Source organism: Rhinolophus ferrumequinum, assembly GCF_004115265.2.
Source record: "Rhinolophus ferrumequinum isolate MPI-CBG mRhiFer1 chromosome 13 unlocalized genomic scaffold, mRhiFer1_v1.p Super_scaffold_3, whole genome shotgun sequence".
Classification (NCBI taxonomy): Eukaryota; Metazoa; Chordata; class Mammalia; order Chiroptera; family Rhinolophidae; genus Rhinolophus; species Rhinolophus ferrumequinum.
Window position 1 is genome coordinate 774,351 of NW_022680356.1, and position 16,563 is coordinate 790,913.

Sequence of the window (16,563 nt, forward strand, 5' to 3'; positions counted from 1 at the left end):
GGAGACCCACCATTGTGGACACCACCGGGCTTCTCCTTCTAGTCAACAGGCCGTGTCTACACCACGGACTCATGGCTGCCTGTTGACTATGTGGGTGTGGTCAGTGCCTTGGCTTTGGGTCCCCACTCTGCTATTTATCAACCGTGTGGCCTGCTGCAACTTGCTTCACCAGCGCGAGCCTCTGTGTCCTTGCCTGTAATGTGCAGATGGTAACAGCATGTACTCTCTAGGGTGCCCACTCCTCATTCCTCAGAGCTCAAAAATTAGATTAGTTGCTGTCCAGCCCTGACCTGTGTGTGGCTGTCTTAGCATTTATTTAGCCATCCAATTAGTTATTTCCAATTGTGTAATGGGCACCCATGGACCCACCACCCAAAATGAAAGCTATGACCAGGACAGTTACCTGTGTCTCACTATCTGGTCCCCAAATTCTCATTCCCCCCTTCTCTTTACTCTTGAGGTCATTATCAGCTTGAGTTATGTGTTTCTCTTTCTTGGGCTTTATGCTTCTGTATGTATATTTTTATCTTGTTTTAACTTTGTAATAGTGGTATGCTACATGTAACTTTTGGAGGCAACTTGTTTCACTTGAATGTTACATTGCTAGGGTCCATCCATGGTACTTTGTCAGTGCAGTTCACTCCTCCCGATCCCCATACCCGGGAGGTGCACACATCTCAGTGACGTCACCCACTCTCCGCCTGAGGGGGCTTTGGAATGAGGGGCCCTGCTCTGTGCTACCTGGACCAGGGCTACGCAATCACGCTCATGCACGTCTGTGGTTATATAAGCCTCAGAGTTTCTCTTTGCTGAGAACCTTGAAAGGGAATCACAGCAGAGAGCGTGAATTTACAACTTTAGGAGAAAATGCTAAACCCTTTTCCAAAGCAGTTGCACCAATCTCCAATGCCAGGTGACTCATCTTCTCCAACACTTACCAACACTCAATAGTGGTAGACTTTTTACTTTCTGCTAATTGAGTGGATATGAAATGTTATCTCATTGTGATCTTGATTTGCTTTTTTCTTCGTGAATCTCATCATAGGTTTATTGGGAAAAATGTTTCCTTTTCTCTGAAATATCTCTTGGTGTCTCCTCTCATTATTATCCTGGGTTGTTTGTGCCTTTTTAAGAAAATTGATTTGTAGCAGTTTTATTTATATTATTGACACTATTTTTTTTTTGTGGTTGGTATTATGAATATCTTATCACAGTTTCTATCCTGTCTTTTCAATTTTTAAAGGTATCTCTTGGTGAACAAAAGTTCTTGATTTTGATATAGTTCAATGCATCCTTTTACAGTCAATTTTTATGTGCTTGTCTAAGAAAATCTTTAGCTATTGGAAGATGCAAAAGATAGCCACTTGTATTATCTATGAATTTTGAGATTTGTTTTTGACATTTAACTCCTTAGCCTACCTGGGGTTATTTTCCAGATTAATTTGAAGGATATAGCCAAGATCTGTCTTCCCCACACCAATAACTATTTTTTTCCAGTTCCATTTATTGATCAGTCTCTCCTCTCCTCACTAACCTCCTTTATCCTCTGTGATCTACCAAAATTCTTTATATGTATGAGTCTTCTTCTGGAATCTCATTCTTATTCCTTCGTCCTTTTTCCTGTCCATGAAGCAACACTACAGAGTGTTAATTACTGCATCTTCACAAAGCCCAGCCATCTGGTAAGGTTAGAACCTTCCTGCTTCTTTAACAGAAACAGCCTGGCTATTTTTGGTCCTTGACTTTTTCAAACAAGTTTAGAATCATCTTTTCATGTTCTGTTAAAGAAACGTATTTGGAATTGTATAGGAATTACACTGACTGTATAGTTCACATTACAATATTAAATCGTATTATCCATGAACATGGTATATCTCTCCATTTATTTAGGTCTTTCTTTCTTTAAATTTTTTTTTAAACTTTGATTTATTTTCAAGTGTGTTTTTCCAGGACCCATCAGCTCCAAGTCAAGTAGTTGTTTCAATCTAGTTGTGGAGGGTGCAGCTCACTGGCCCATGTGGAGATTGAACCAGCAACCTTGTTAAGAGCACCGCGCTCTAACCAACTGAGCTAACCGGATGTCCCTATTTAAGTCTTATTTAGTATCTCTTAATAAAATAAAGTTTGGTACTTTTACTTTTAGAGGTCTTGCACATCTATTGCTAGATTTGTTTTAAGGAAATTTATAAATTTTCTGAAACTATAGTAAATGATATCTCTTTAATTATACTTCCTAGTTCTTTGATGCTTATACATTTTATATGTTCACTAAATTTTATCATTTTTAATAATTTTTAAATGATTTAGGAATTTATGTAGGAATTTTTAGTGTAAACAATTATGTCTTATACAGATAGTAAGAGTTTTACTTCCTTCGTAAGATTATTTTAAGGGTTATGCAAAAAAAGCAAGCAGCTAGTAAGTACTCAACAAATACCTGTGTTTGCTGACATTATTGTTATTACTAGTCCATGGAGGAATTTTAGAAATTGTCCTAAGTAATTCCCGCATGTTAAAGAAAGCAACAGAATCCCAGAACAGTTGAACACATCAACAGAGATCCCGGAGATGCTTGGGGCCAGGGCTGGGCCTGGGAAATCCGGGTCTCTGGGCTGTAGGCAGGTGTCCTTCTCGGACTCCCAGTCTCATAGCAATGTGGCTTCTGTCTGGCACAAGCTCATGCCAGGGAGGGTGTTTCCACGAGTGATCTTCTCAGCACATCCATGACCAACATTTATTAAATCAGCAGCATGAATTAAGGAACTTCTGTGTGCTGGGCTTCCCACATCACACATACTTCTAGCAGATGGAAAATGTAACACTGCAACTCAGTTGTGCAGAAAATGGTAATTTATTTGATTCTAAGAATTCTCTATAGTGATCTCATTCTTTCCTGTTGACGGCAGTCGGGATGGAGGTGAAGCTTAAACTTACCCACTGAAAGCAACCTGGACTCTGTTGGTTTAACTCACTTTCTTTTAGATAAATACATGGTTAAATCAAGTTCAGATTTCTTTCTCAAAAGCTGTCTCTGTCTCCTGCCCATCAGGTTGGCAGCTGTAAGAGGGAGAAATTTGTGGATTCTCATGCTGTGTGCTGGGACGTCTAAACTCATCCAGCCTTTGGGACATAGCAGATGTTGGTTGGTCTGGGGCTGGCCTGATCCTTTCAACACCCAGTACTGGGTACCACTGGGTCTGGAGTGCTCATTGGCCCACCCCAAAGTCAGGAGAGAGACTCAGTTTATAAAACTTTCTGGAAATTGAAAGGAAACATCTTAGGGAAAAACATCTGTTGTCACATAGGAAAGAAATAGTGTTTTATTAATCCAGAAATATGTATTGGGTGCCCATGCTGACTAAGGCACTGTGCAAGGTAGCAGTCTGATGGGGAGTTGGCAGTGACGTGGGTGAAGTCCAACCATCATTGTTAGCATTTGTCCAGCTCTTCTCTAGTGGGTGTGTTCACTTCACATACTCATTGAGTGTCTAGGAGGGAAGGAAGTCTCCTTCTGTTGGGCTGAGTGAGCTGGGCAGGTCCTTGGAGCTGAGTCTGGAGGACTAATTGGGATGTTAGCAGAGGCTTCAAGAGAGCAAGGGAAGTGAAGAATTCAGAGAAAGCCTAGTTGTTCAATTAGACTTTAAGGCTACCAGGCTGGGGCTGCCAGAAGATGGCAAGGGAATCTCTCAGTAGCACCACGTTTTTCTCTCATTCAAGGATTTGGAAATATTTTGTAGGTTGTCAGCTGTCAAGACTTGAGGTTGTTTCTTTAAAGGGTGTTTTTGAAGGTGGAGGCCTGGCTGCTTCCTGTGGCAATGTGTCCTTAGGTGCTTGGTGAACAGTGGTTTGGGCGGTGAGGGTGACATCAGTATTCTGGAACATGTCTGCTGAATGGGAGGCACTGTGCTACACGTCTGTCACCTGGAATCTCTGAGGAGAAAGCAGAGCTGAGAAGAGAGAAGAAGAGAGGAGAGGAGAGGAGAGGAGAGGAGAGGAGAGGAGAGGAGAGGAGAGGAGAGGGGAAGGGAGGGGAGGAGAGGCAAGGGGAGGGGAGGAGGAGAAGGTAGGGAAAGGGAGAGGGGGAGGGGAGGGGAGGGAAGGGGAGAGGAGAAGAGGGGAGGGAAGGGGAGAGGAGAAGAGGGGAGGGAAGAACAGAGGCTGTAACATTGTGGTTTCTTTTTTGCAAGACAAAAACTTGTGATTTAGATATCTGCCAACAAGTTTAAAGAGTTAAAGGAAGCTGAGTCTCAAACTAGATAACTATCTGATAAGGTAGAGGAAGACCTTCACTATCTCTTTTATTATATTTAATGTTTAACTTTGTATCATCAAAAATCTAAAACATATACTAAAATAGAGAGAGTTCTGTAATGAGCCGCCATGTATCTGTCACCTGGCTTCAGCAATCATCAACCTATAGTCAATTTTATCTAAAACCCCACCTCGCCACCCTGTGGAGTTTTTGAAAAGCAAATCTTGAACATTGTATCATTTTATCTGTAAATATTCCAGCATGTCTCTCTAAAAAAACTGTTGTTTTTCCTAGACATAATCACAATGATTATGATTTTAAGAAAAATCAGATCAATCCAATAGGTTCAAAAAAGAAATCCCCAGCATTCTCACCCTTTATGCCCTTGGTTTTGATGACTGTGTGTCGCTCAAAGGCTGCTTTGCCTTCTGACTGACCCTCCTGGAAGTAGCTCCTGGGGACATCTGGGCAGAGCCAGTCCGACTTCACGCCTCTGGATTCAGGAAGGAGTCATGTCTGCCCTCTGACCCAGAGTACTGGGCATGGCTTTGTGAACACACCTGCCCTCCTCTGAGATTTTTGCACCCGACCCTCTTACATATGAGCCATCCCCATGCATGGCTGCAGAAAATCCTCAGGAGCAATGAGATGGCACTGAGAATGGGGTTACTGCCACAGCACCAACTTGAAGGGCAGGTGTTTGCCACACCATCTCTCTGAAAGACAGCAGGAAGGGGCTTCCAGAACAGGAGCTGCATCTGGCATCCAGACAGCATTAGTGGACTGCCACCCCAAACAGGGCACAGCTGTCTACAGAGATGCCCTAGGTGGCTGATTTGAATTGCAAACATGCCACAACTCCATTAACTTATACCAGTCAGAAATTAGGAAGTTTGGTGTTGCCACGTTCAAGCTTACTAGCTGGTTTGACTTTTCATGGGTAGTCGGCTCGAGGATGGCAGTGCCCCTTCCCCAGGGGCCCTCAGGGTGCTGTGGCTGCTGTGTCTATGTGGGTCCCTGGGTGTGAGGTTTGGTGTGGAAGGGGAGCTGGCTCTTTGCCTCCTGGGTCAGATGTTTCTGGAAGCATTTTCTCTAGGCTTCACAGTGAGTTTCAGAGGCCAATGAACTGTTTCCGATGATCAGAAAGATATGTTCTCTCAGTGTCGTCCAAAGCATCACCTTCTTTTCATGGGGACATTAAAGCACGATTCCTGCTAGAGCGGGAGCCAGTCTATTATGTTTTAATCAATGACAGGAATGTTTTGCTCAAGTTCAGATGTCTAATAAGAGTCATTTATTTTCTTTCTGAGGGCGTGTTATCAGTTTCATGAATATATGCTCTGTGTTTCATTAGCATTCTTCTAGCAAAACATGATTCTGAGTCATTTCTGAAATATCTGCTCTCGCCTACAAATCGTTTCTCAGTTTTTTACAAAAATTGCCTTTTCTACTTACTGGCAGAAAAGTTTGATACCACACAAGCCTAAAATGGGTATGTTGAGAAAACACACAACCCACCTGTGGAGTTGGGACTGCAACAGCACACGGCTCTCCAGGCCACAGCCTTGGCCAAGGTTAGCCCAGCTCCAAGTCAAGGTTAGCCCAGCTCCAGGTGGAGCCCTGGAAGGGAAGGGTGATTTGAGGGCTGGATGTAAAGTTCCCTAATATGGACTCTCATCACAGGGCTTTCTCAGGTTTTAAGCCAGGGTGAGGGTTGGAGAGCTTGCCAGAGGATGTCGAGTGAAGAGAAATGAAAAATTAGAACTGTTATGTGAAGCGATGTTTTATGAATCCATCAGATAGCTCTGAGCTCCAGCCTCACAGCAGTTGACACCCAACAGCCTTGTACTGCATGGAGAGCAGCTGAGGCCCACAGAAGGCCCCCAAGAGCTTCTGAATCCTCTGGTCCATGGGGGCCGCCTGAACAGAGCCTCTCGGGTGTAAACGGGAGTTGTTGTCCGTGGCTGTGTCCTAGACTGCACAGGTGTCTGGTGGGAGGCTCGGTCTCTGGGGCCCAGACCGGAGGCAGGACCTGAAGCTTGTGCTTCTGGACCATCTCCAATTCCTTTCAGCCCCAGAGCAATTTTCTGGCTTCTTCTCGGACCATTCTGAGGAACTGGATGTGACTGCTTGGAAGTGTCACTTGCTGGTCCTCTTGGTTCCCGTGTCACTGACAGAGTGACACCTCTCAGAGCTCAGAGGAAAGTGCTGAGGCTGGTGGAGCTGAGCCTTGAGGACACAGTGGAACCCAGGATGAACTGGAGGTGCGAGGCCACCCTCAGAAGAGGCACAGGTACCCCAGACGAACCCAGAAAAGGAGAGACAGATACAAGCCTTTCATCCTCAATGCTCCCTGCTGGGGTGATGGGAACCTGTCAGCCCAGGTACCCGCCTCCCTCACACAAATTTTTTTGGGGAAGGGGCTTGGGTTCCTTGTGGATGCATGAAGGCCACAGCCCAAACCAAACAGCACAGCAAGAGAAACCAGGGGACAGTGGGACTCCAGGACTGGGAGAGACGGGAGGCTGGAGCTGCGTTCATCTCAGGCCAGTCGGGTGACGGGCTCCTGGCTCTTCATTCCCAGGCTGGGGACCTCCTCCTGCTTCTCAGTGCGGGGGGGACAGCTGTAGGGTTGAGGGATCTGCGATTCACAACCCAGAACTCCAAGGTCAAGTCGTTTCAACATTTTTGTTTGGGGCATTGACTACAGCAAAGTTGTATGTAAGACGCTATGGTGGATATGATACAATAAATTATATCTCCCCTCTCCATCCCCAAGGCTATGAAGTTCTAGCAGGAGTGACATGCCAGCAGGTCAGCTCTAACCAAGGTTAAATCAGACACAGACCCTCCTGACTTTTATATATGCCTGTAAAAATATGTGTCCTTTAAAATAAATACCCGTGAACAACCTTGGTCGTAATATACTGGGGCCGATAGTAGGGCCAAAATCTGTCCTTTCAGCTGGCTGACAAACCTTTCATGGCTCTGCTGTCCCCAGTCCAGTTTCAGCAGCGTTCTCCAAGCCACATTGCTGCCATTTTTTGAATGGCCTGTTGCATTTTGTTTCTATTATTTTATAAAAATGAACAGGAAGCAGAATGAAAGTGTTGTCTGCTTATGATAAGAAGCTTCAATTGTACACCTTAGAGAGGCAAGTTGAAAGATCACTGGAAATACTGACAGCTTTCATTCATTTGTGCAGACATTCACCCAGCAAATACCAGCTGAGCACCGGCTGTGCGCAAGCACCTCTTCCAGGCACAGACCGAGGCCCCCGTCCTCAGGGAGCTGACAGGCCAGTGAGGCAGGTGGAAATAAACATGAGACATAACACATGAAGTGTAGACATCAAAAGGGATAAACATAAAGCAGATAAGGGGTGAAGAAGTGGGGTTGGGGGATGGGACGATTTTCGAACGTGTGGCCAGGGAAGGCCTCACCCAGATTAAGCTGGCTTTTGAGTAAAACCTGAAGGAAGTGAGAAAATGATGTACTGAGATTACTGGGAGGAAGAGAGCTCGAGGCACAGCATGTCTGGTGCAAAGACCCTGGGGTTGGCGCCCACAGGGGATGGTGGCTTCCCCTGGTGTCAGGTGTGCAGGTCTGAGTCTGTTGGTCTAAGGAGAGCACAGCAGCACCTACAACAGATACTTGGGCAGAAGAGCTGGGAAATGGGCTCCTCCTGAAAAGTGTGGATGACCTTAACTCAGAGGCAACCCACAGCCCAGATGACCCACCTGTGAAGGCCGGAAACTCAATGACATTTGTTTAGCAATGAGTTCTCCTTCTTGGTGTCCTGCTCACTTATGCCCAGGGCCTCACGTGCGTGGCCATCGCCCAATAAGTGCTCGTTAAGTGGATGTTGCAGAAGGCACAGGAGGGTCGTCCATGGGACACTTGTCCTCGGTCTTAGATTATTGCCTGCACAGAGCCTGCAGGCCGGTCACCTGGGGAGGGGCTCTGAGAGGACCTGAGCACAGGGACAGCTGGAGGCATCATGGCACCTTGTGGACACAAACACCCATCTTTGTAAATGAGTATTTCCATGGCACTTTTAAGATAATTATTCTCCCGAGCATGCTCAGTGCCCCAGTTTCTACCCTTCTCAGGCAAATAGCTCTTCTTCCCATCAGTACGTTAGAAAGAGGACTTGATCCCCTTGCTTTCAAGTTCAAACCCACAAGCAGTGGCGTGGTTATTCTTCAAGCTGATCTGTTCACCGTGACCGCAAATGCCAGCCCTGGTGATGGTTTCTCATTGAATGTGACTTTCTTTGTTAACGCCTGTCCTTCCCCCTAGCAGCAAACTGACATGCAGTACTTGCCTTCCTGAGCTGGAACGGCATAGCTGATGATCAACAGCTTGTATTAATTTTTCCTGATAATCTGATGGTACTTTTAATGAGATCGGTGGCAAACTTGCCATTTCAGAGGCAATTTGTCCTTGCAAAACAGAGTGTCAGCGATTTTTATTTCCTTTGTGCCTGACATAGCACGGGCTGTGCTTTCAACAGCAGTTGATACCAAGTGTCTTGGACTGCAGTGTGGGAAGGACAAAATTTTGCCAAGACTGATTAAATCAGCACAACCACCATGAAATGGCAGATGATACTCGTGTGGAAAATGGTCTGCTGGCCTTCATCCTCTTGGGTTCCGAGAGGAACCCAAACCCCTTCCCCTGAAAATGTGTAACCAGGCTGACAGGTTGTGGTTTAGTGAAGGGCTGGGAAGAAGAACAAGGCAGCCAGCTGGCCAGTCAGCCTCCAGGTAGCCTGGCTGTGAGAGGCAAAGCGGCCGTGAGATGTGACTCTCAGTACTTAACGTGCTTCCACACTCAGCAAATGTGTGCTTGTGGCTCTCTGTGCGGAGACACCGTGGCCATGTGGCAATGGCACTTGGGCCGTCTCATACCACTGCAGCCACGAAGACGAAAGCCCCCAGTGCTCCCACCCTCTCATTTCCAAGCTGTTGTCCCTCCCCACCAAAAAAAAAAAGCCAAATCAAAATTTTCACCATAGTTGCAAGACTTTGGCCACAGTTTCCGTATTCCTTGCTGTACACTCTTTGAACCACATCCTTCAATCATAGCTTAGGATGGAACTGGGACCTGGGCAGTCCATGGGGTAAAACTGAGGATTCACCATCTCTTTCCTGTGCTGGACAGAAGGGAACTGGTGTTGAATTCATTAACACAGGTTTTAAGTTTGAACAGTCCTAGGAGTTTAAATGGGTCACTTCCTGTTGCTAAGGCTCCATTACAGAAGTGATGGGAATGACGACATCTTCTCTGATGAGCAGTGGGATCCTGGAGGCGATGAAGGCCCTCAGGGCACAGGGGGTCTCCCCACTGACACTGAGGGAAAGAGCAGGTGCGGTTGGGGATTTCATACCATCGTCTATTGTGCTTCATCAAGAAACCAGCCAAGAATAGGAGAGGCTGCTCCCGGCTCTCCCCTGTCCTGTTGGGAGCTGACCCTGCTGGCGTGCTTGGCGATGAACTAGGACACACCTGTCAAAAATCAGCAAAGAAACGTGCCGTTAGGAACTGGAAACACTGTCAAAGGGGGCCCTTTCTAACTATGGTGGGCAAGCTGGTGCGGCCAGCTGTGACAACTGTGTCCAGCAGGGAAGTGTCCGCCCTTGAGCGCAGGCCTCAGTTTTATTATTCCTACTTTGAAGTGAAAAGAAGCAGATCGTAAAGGTAAATTATTATGAGGAAGAGCCGCTTGGGATCCATTATAATTAAGCAAAAGCTGGGTGTTCAGTAGGTGCCTTCCACATGGGCATGAACAGTGGAGTAAATAGAGCTTTGTGATCCCCACATGGAGTCACACAGCCGGCATGTCCCATGCTGACATTTCTGTGTCCTTAGTAATTCTGCTTCTGAAAGACGTTACCAGTTTAGAACTTGTGTTCAAGGCCAGTGTGCAGGACAGTGTTTGGGTCATGAGTCTTACTCAGGAGTTCGGGTTAAAGTGATTCAGGGGAGAATAGGAGTCCTCTCAGACATCCACAAGACATGTGGGTGTACAATTGTCTTTCACCTGGGCCGGAATAAAAGAAACTTGAAAAGTTTCAGAATATCCTGATAGCTTTGTTTCAGGCAAGCCAGCATTCCGATTCAGCCGGACACAGTGGCCGGGGCCCTGGTGCTGGCTGCTGGCCGCTGGCCATGACCACTTCTTTACCATGGAAACCTGGGACCCTGGCCTGAGCCCTCCCTCAGGCAGCTTTCGTTTGCTTTAAGGTGAACCCGCGAGGATCGCTGACGACAGCATTTTCAGGTTGGAATAAAAGGTGATTGGTGGTGCTGTAAATCAGACAACGTATAATTTTGCTTTTTACCCAAGGCTATCAGGTTACTCCACAGTTGCATTTCTCTTCGTATTCACAACAAGGACGAATAGCATGGTGGCTCTGAAATAATGACGATGCTGAGGAAGAGAGGAAAGACTGATATGGCACCCAAATGACATCTTTGAGTGTCTTCCTGTGGTGGTTAGACTGAGATTTTTGGGAATTTCTCCAGTTTCACCCAAGCCAATCCCATATCTTCACGGGCATATCAATATAAATGTATTTAGTGTAATAAATATGAATAAATACATAAACATATACAAATAACATAGCTAACAAGTATAAATATTTTATAGAAATGTATTTATTGCAAATGTGTATTTATAATATATCAATAAAATGTTGTTGAGTGGACCCTTCCTTAAAACAGTCTAAGTGACTTCGTCACCATCATTCATTCACCGCATACAAGCTTTCTCTCTTGAGACATGTAATTAATACTTATGACAAATTGATTTTTGTTTGGCCTCATAAAATATAAATGTTGTTTTTTTGATATTTTTACTATTTTAAAGTTAAAGTAGAACAAGAGTATAATTTTAGGGTTTATAATATTTTTTCCACCCAGAAAATGAGTACTGTCTAAATTCCTGGTTTCTTATTTAAAAACCAAAAAGAAAAAAAACTATGACAAATACTACCAAATTGATATTCAAATTTACTTAAACACCAAATTAATATGGACAGTAATGTTGCTAAAAACTAGCTCCAGAGGCATGGTCGGTTTAAATGTGAAAAGTAAAACCAGTCAACTTTTAGAAGAAACCAGCAGAATATCTTCATGATCTCGCGACAGGCAACGATTTCCTCATGAGCACACCAACAGCACCATAAAGAAATGTCATTGATGTAATGCTGGGCACATAAATTAATTCCCCCACCTGAGAGAAAAAGGAGGTGATGAGAATAAGAAAGAAACCAGAGATGGGACATTTTCTCTATCTTGGAAAGACAGGCTGCAGAGGTCAGTGACAATGTGCAAACAGGTATAAACTCTCGGAAAGGAGAAAGACCCAGGAGCAGCGTCCTCCACTGCCACGCAGGGCTGGTCATACACTGGCCCTCTGTGTATGAGATTGCTTTCCATCATGGTGGTGACCCAGCGAAGCTGGTACCATGCTGAGCAAAGTCAAATGACTAGCCCGAGTTCAGGCAGCTGGTAACTGGGGAATCTGAGCCCATCGTGGTCCCACAGGGCCCTGCACTGCATTCCCTGCGTGCAGGCCACATGGCTGCTCCTGTACCACAGCCCCGCGGCCCCCAGCTCAGTGTGCGTTGTGCCTGCTCCGGCCCTGCCTTGTTCTGGCCAGGGCTCCCTTTGGCCACATGCTCTGCTTTGTTTCATTCAGAGTATGGAGGACTGATAGAAAAATCACAACATAATTTAGATCTAAACCAAGAAGATATTCAAAGAAATGGCACCGCTGGCTTCCCTTACTTGTAAACCACGTTTTCATTGGAAGTCTTTTTCCTTTTAAAGACCGTATGATACATTTGGAGGATAAAGAACAGTGCCTCCTTGTTAGTGCCAAGGTAACTGCAGGTGGTAGTTAACTACTGAGGGATTCGAGAGAGGCGCCTTGGGACCTGCTCCAGACTCAGTGACCTTGAATGTCCTCTGCCATAGTGCCTGCCACACTTCATGTTGCTGGCATCAACAGCTGCCAGGTTTATGAAGAATAGGAGAACCATGCTCATCTTGGGGGGTCTCAAGCTTTGAGCACTTGAGTGCCATATAGCATGTTGATGCCAACTACCACCACAGCTGCCAAAGGACATGGATGGCAGAATGCACTGCAGATGTCTGCTTTATAAAAGTCACTGCTGTAACTGAGACTCAAACAGAAACTTCAAGAATCGATGTCCAAACTTCCAGATTGAATGTGTTATCTATGTGATGTCGGGTGTGAACAGTCTTTCCTGTGTGACCACGAGTGTGTGTGTGTGTGTGTGTGTGTGTGTGTGTGTGTGTGTATGTTTACACCTGACCCCTGGGGACTGGAGCAGAGCTTGGCTGGTGCCACTATTTCGCCCCAGTGCCGTCTGAGATCAGATGTCGTGCCTCTCATCCCCCGGCCCCTGAGTGGCTCCATGTCCTTGGACCAGCAGCAGCGGCACCCCAGGGGCAGGTAAGACATGCAGACTCCTGGACTCCCCTGATCCGCAGAACCAGAGTCTGCATTTCACTGAGATCCTCTGGACCGAATGGCCACGGGCTGGGGAAGCGGGAAACGTTGCTCTCCTTGTGTCTTCGGGGCACACTTCTGTGCGTCCCCAGCCCCTCGCCTTGGTGACTGCACTGACTGTGCTTTCTCTTGCTTGTCCGTCATCCTGTCTGCAGTCTGAGGTTCCTCGATCAGATGTGCCACATTGTCCCCACACCCGTCTCTGGACACAGGCAGAACCTCTGCAGCCGGAGAGACACAGGAGCTGCGGAGCTGGCCGCATGTGGCTGAGTCCTTGGAGGGATTGTGTCTGGGACAAGACATCCTTGCCGGTCTGTCACCAGGGCCAACAGGATATTTTAGCAGATTATTTGGAACTGAGTCACCCGCCTGCCCTCAATTCCAGGCTGCCCACTCTTACAACCACTGTTTTGTTTGATAAAAAATACTTCCCCGCTCCCCCCGCAAAAAAAAATCTAAATAAAAAAATTTTAAATTCTTACCATGCCACATTGACTTTTTATATAAAATGACTCATGGGTTTAAAGGCCAGACAGGTTTTAGGACTCATTTCCCTTCCTGGATTTGTCCCACTAGTCCCAGCTGATTTCCCTGAGTTTCCTTAAAATCCGCTGTTTGTTGCCTTTGTGGGAACCATTCTCAGACTCTCTCTTCTTCCTGTGTCGCCTCCTGCCAGCCACAGCAGCCCCACCTCTGGCTGCACACGGAGGTGTGGAGGTGTCGTCCCCACTCGCCCCAGCATTTTGGGGTCAGGCTCCCTGTGTCCAAACACAGCTCTGGAAGGAACAGCCTGGGAACTTGACTTCCCTGCTGATCAAAAAGAAGTGACCCATGGCAACTCAAATTCACGCTTGGCTCTTTTCATGACTTGCTCGTGGAACTGCGTCTGTGTTGGGGCGGGGAGAGGGTGGGTAAAGGGAAAGCCTGGGGTGCTCCAGTTGTGTTTCAGATGTGCTATCCCCTGGGAGGCAGAGCCTTAGCAGCGGGTGGGCAGGGACAGGGGAGAGGCCTCGGGGACCCGGGCTGAGATGGGTCCTCCCTGTCTTCGCTGCGGATCAGCACACACTTGCATGGCATGGCCGTGTGTGCTCAGGCTGTATGGATATCAGTTTTTGTTTAGCAGGATAACACTTTAATTGCACAGGGCATGGAAGGGTGTCACTTGTACAGTGTGGAACTCTCCCTGATGTAAATGCAGCTAAGGTGATAAAAGCCTGCAGGATGCTGTGGAGTTCCTTAAAAGAACCGCACACCACGCAAATGTGGAAACACACCGAGAGACACAGGTATCAGACAGTAACGCCAGCCACTATGCAAATAAGCCCCGGCCTACCAGGCTGAATGCTCGCCCCCTACTCCCTGTCATCAGGCCCCTCATCTCCAGGGCCTGGACACCCTGGTTCCCCCGTCTCACGGCTCTCCAGCATTCGGGCCTCCAGCCAGCAGGAGGGGTGAAGAGCTGGCCCTGCTTCCCAGAAACCTTGCCTGGATGAGACCCACAGCCTTCTTGTCACCTCTCGCCCCCGGTCGCATGGGGCTGGGCCAGGCAGTTTCTGTGAGGAGGGTATTACATTTTGGTTGACATATGCCTTCTCCATCATGCTGTATGCATTTATGCAAGAGTTTAACGGCACTTCCTATGTGGAAGTCTGAGGAACTGGTGGCCTTTTCATTCAAAGAGAGTGAGCTGAGGCCCTGGGCAGGTTACTCGCATGTTGGGAGACGTGGGAGGATGGCCAGCTCCCAGGGACTCCCTGTGCTGCTTTTATCAGCGATCATATTGAGGGAAAGAAGTTAACTAACTGTCCAGGGCAGCTGCGGCCTGTTGCCCAGTGAGGCAGGGCTGCGGCGCGGCTGAGTCTTGATCTGGCGTCCCCTGTGTGCCCACCCCAGGTTTTCTTCGGCCCTGGTTCTCTGGGGCATAGAGTTGTTGCTGAGCCTTTGTGAACCGACCTAGGGTCCAGGCCAGCTTTGCATTCTTTATACTTCCGTAGATTTCATAACTTATTACTAGAACCTGAAAATTGTTTTGTTTTGTTTTTTCCCCCTAAAGCACAGATGTAGCAAGTTCTTGTGAAACTCAGGTAATCCAGTAACCATGCCCAGCCTGAGCCAACTGTTCTCAGTGTGGACATCACACGAGGGGCTGCAGGCATCAGCTTTCAGGGCCTGGAAGGAAGACCCACAGGCTTAGGTCTTCACCCAGTTCTGCCACCTGATAGCTTCTGGCCTTGGGCACAAAGCACAGTTTCTTGGGCCTCAGTTACCTTATCTATAAAATGGGGCACAGTCACTGCTTTGCAGAGTTGCTCTGTTGGCCCTGTGTTCAGCCCTGGGTGGGTGGGAGAGGGTTTCCACAGAGACATCCCTCCATACCTGCTGGTGACAGGGTCTTCCTTAGCCCGTCTCCCCCATTCTGCCCACCGTGCAGGGTTGCTCTGGTCCAAATCCCAGGTCTGGGGCTCTAACCCCATCTGCTTGCCTGTGGGGCATCTCTGTGCAGGGTCTCGCTAGCCCTGTGAGTGAAGGCACCCACCCGTCACCGACCTCCTCTTCCCCACAGGATGCCTCTTCCTGCCTCCCCTTCCTACTTCCTCCCATCACCCCTCAGGTCACCCCTCAGGTGCCTAGGGGAGCAACCTCTGTGGGGTCAGCCCCTCTTCTCCTCCCTCTCAGATGTTCTCCTTTCTGCTTCCTGACCAGCCATTGCTCCGGCTCCAGCGCCCTCTGTAGCTCCTGGCTACCTTCCACATCAAAGCCAGTTGTGTTTTCTTACAACTCTCCTCTCTCAGTCTGCAGCTTGCCACCGCTGCCTGTTTCTCACCTGGGAAGAGACTTATTAAGGACCACCAGGAGCAAGAGCACTGAGTCTGGGACAAATCCTGCTGTCTAATCCCGCTGGCCCCTCCGTCTCCATCCGCCTCATTGAAGTCACTCTTGTTCAATCTGATTGAATGAAGATCAGCCAATCAATGTCCATCATGCACGGAAAGAAGCTGGCTCTGTGTTCCCTGTCTGGGCCTGCTCCACACCGGACGCCTCTGGCCTAGTGTGCAGTCTTCATGCCCCGCTCATTCATCATTCACTTTTTTATTTTTTATTTTATTTTTTAATTTATTGGGGTGACAATTGTTAGTAAAATTACATAGATTTCAGGTGTGCAATTCTGTATCACATCATCCATAAATCACACTGTGTGTTCACCACCCAGAGTCAGTTCTCCTTCCATCACCATACATTTGATCCCCCTCACCCTCATCCCCCGCCCCCCAACCCCCTTACCCTCTGGTAACCACCAAATTACGTTGCCCAGATTTATTTTCAAACCCGTGGCCATCCTGTGGTCACCGACTGCCCTCCAATCCCCTCACCCTCCCCCCCACCCCCCACCCCTCCCGCCCATCCAGCAACCCTCAGTTTTTCCTCTTTGTCTCCAAAACTGTTTCTGATTAGTTCATTCACTTATTCTTTTCTTTAGATTCCGCAAATAAGTGAGATCATATGGTACTCATCTTTCTCTGTCTGACTTATTTCGCTTAACATAATGTTCTCTAGGTCCATCCATGTTGTTGCAAATTACTCCCCCTCCTGCTCTTATTTATACAATATCTCACCACTGGGCGCTGTCCCTGCGAGTCAGGGTGGGGTCCCAGAGGGTGGCAAGGTACATACAGAAGACCAGATATGACTCACTGGAATTGAAAGGCAAATGCTCCAATATTAAACTTCCAAAGCCTAGTTGCCTTAAGCTTTAGAGTTCAATGTA

General features: G+C 47.3%; 1 long non-coding RNA gene across 1 annotated transcript in view; it reads left to right on the plus strand.

The window, feature by feature from the left end:
* The window catches only part of LOC117019275 (uncharacterized), a 39,567-nt gene extending 23,678 nt beyond the window's left edge, over window positions 1–15,889 (plus strand). Inside the window, exon 4 of the long non-coding RNA XR_004422459.1 lies at window positions 15,590–15,889. This is a non-coding gene — a long non-coding RNA (uncharacterized LOC117019275). The remainder of the gene's footprint in view (window positions 1–15,589) is intronic.
* Window positions 15,890–16,563: the final 674 nt, after the last annotated feature.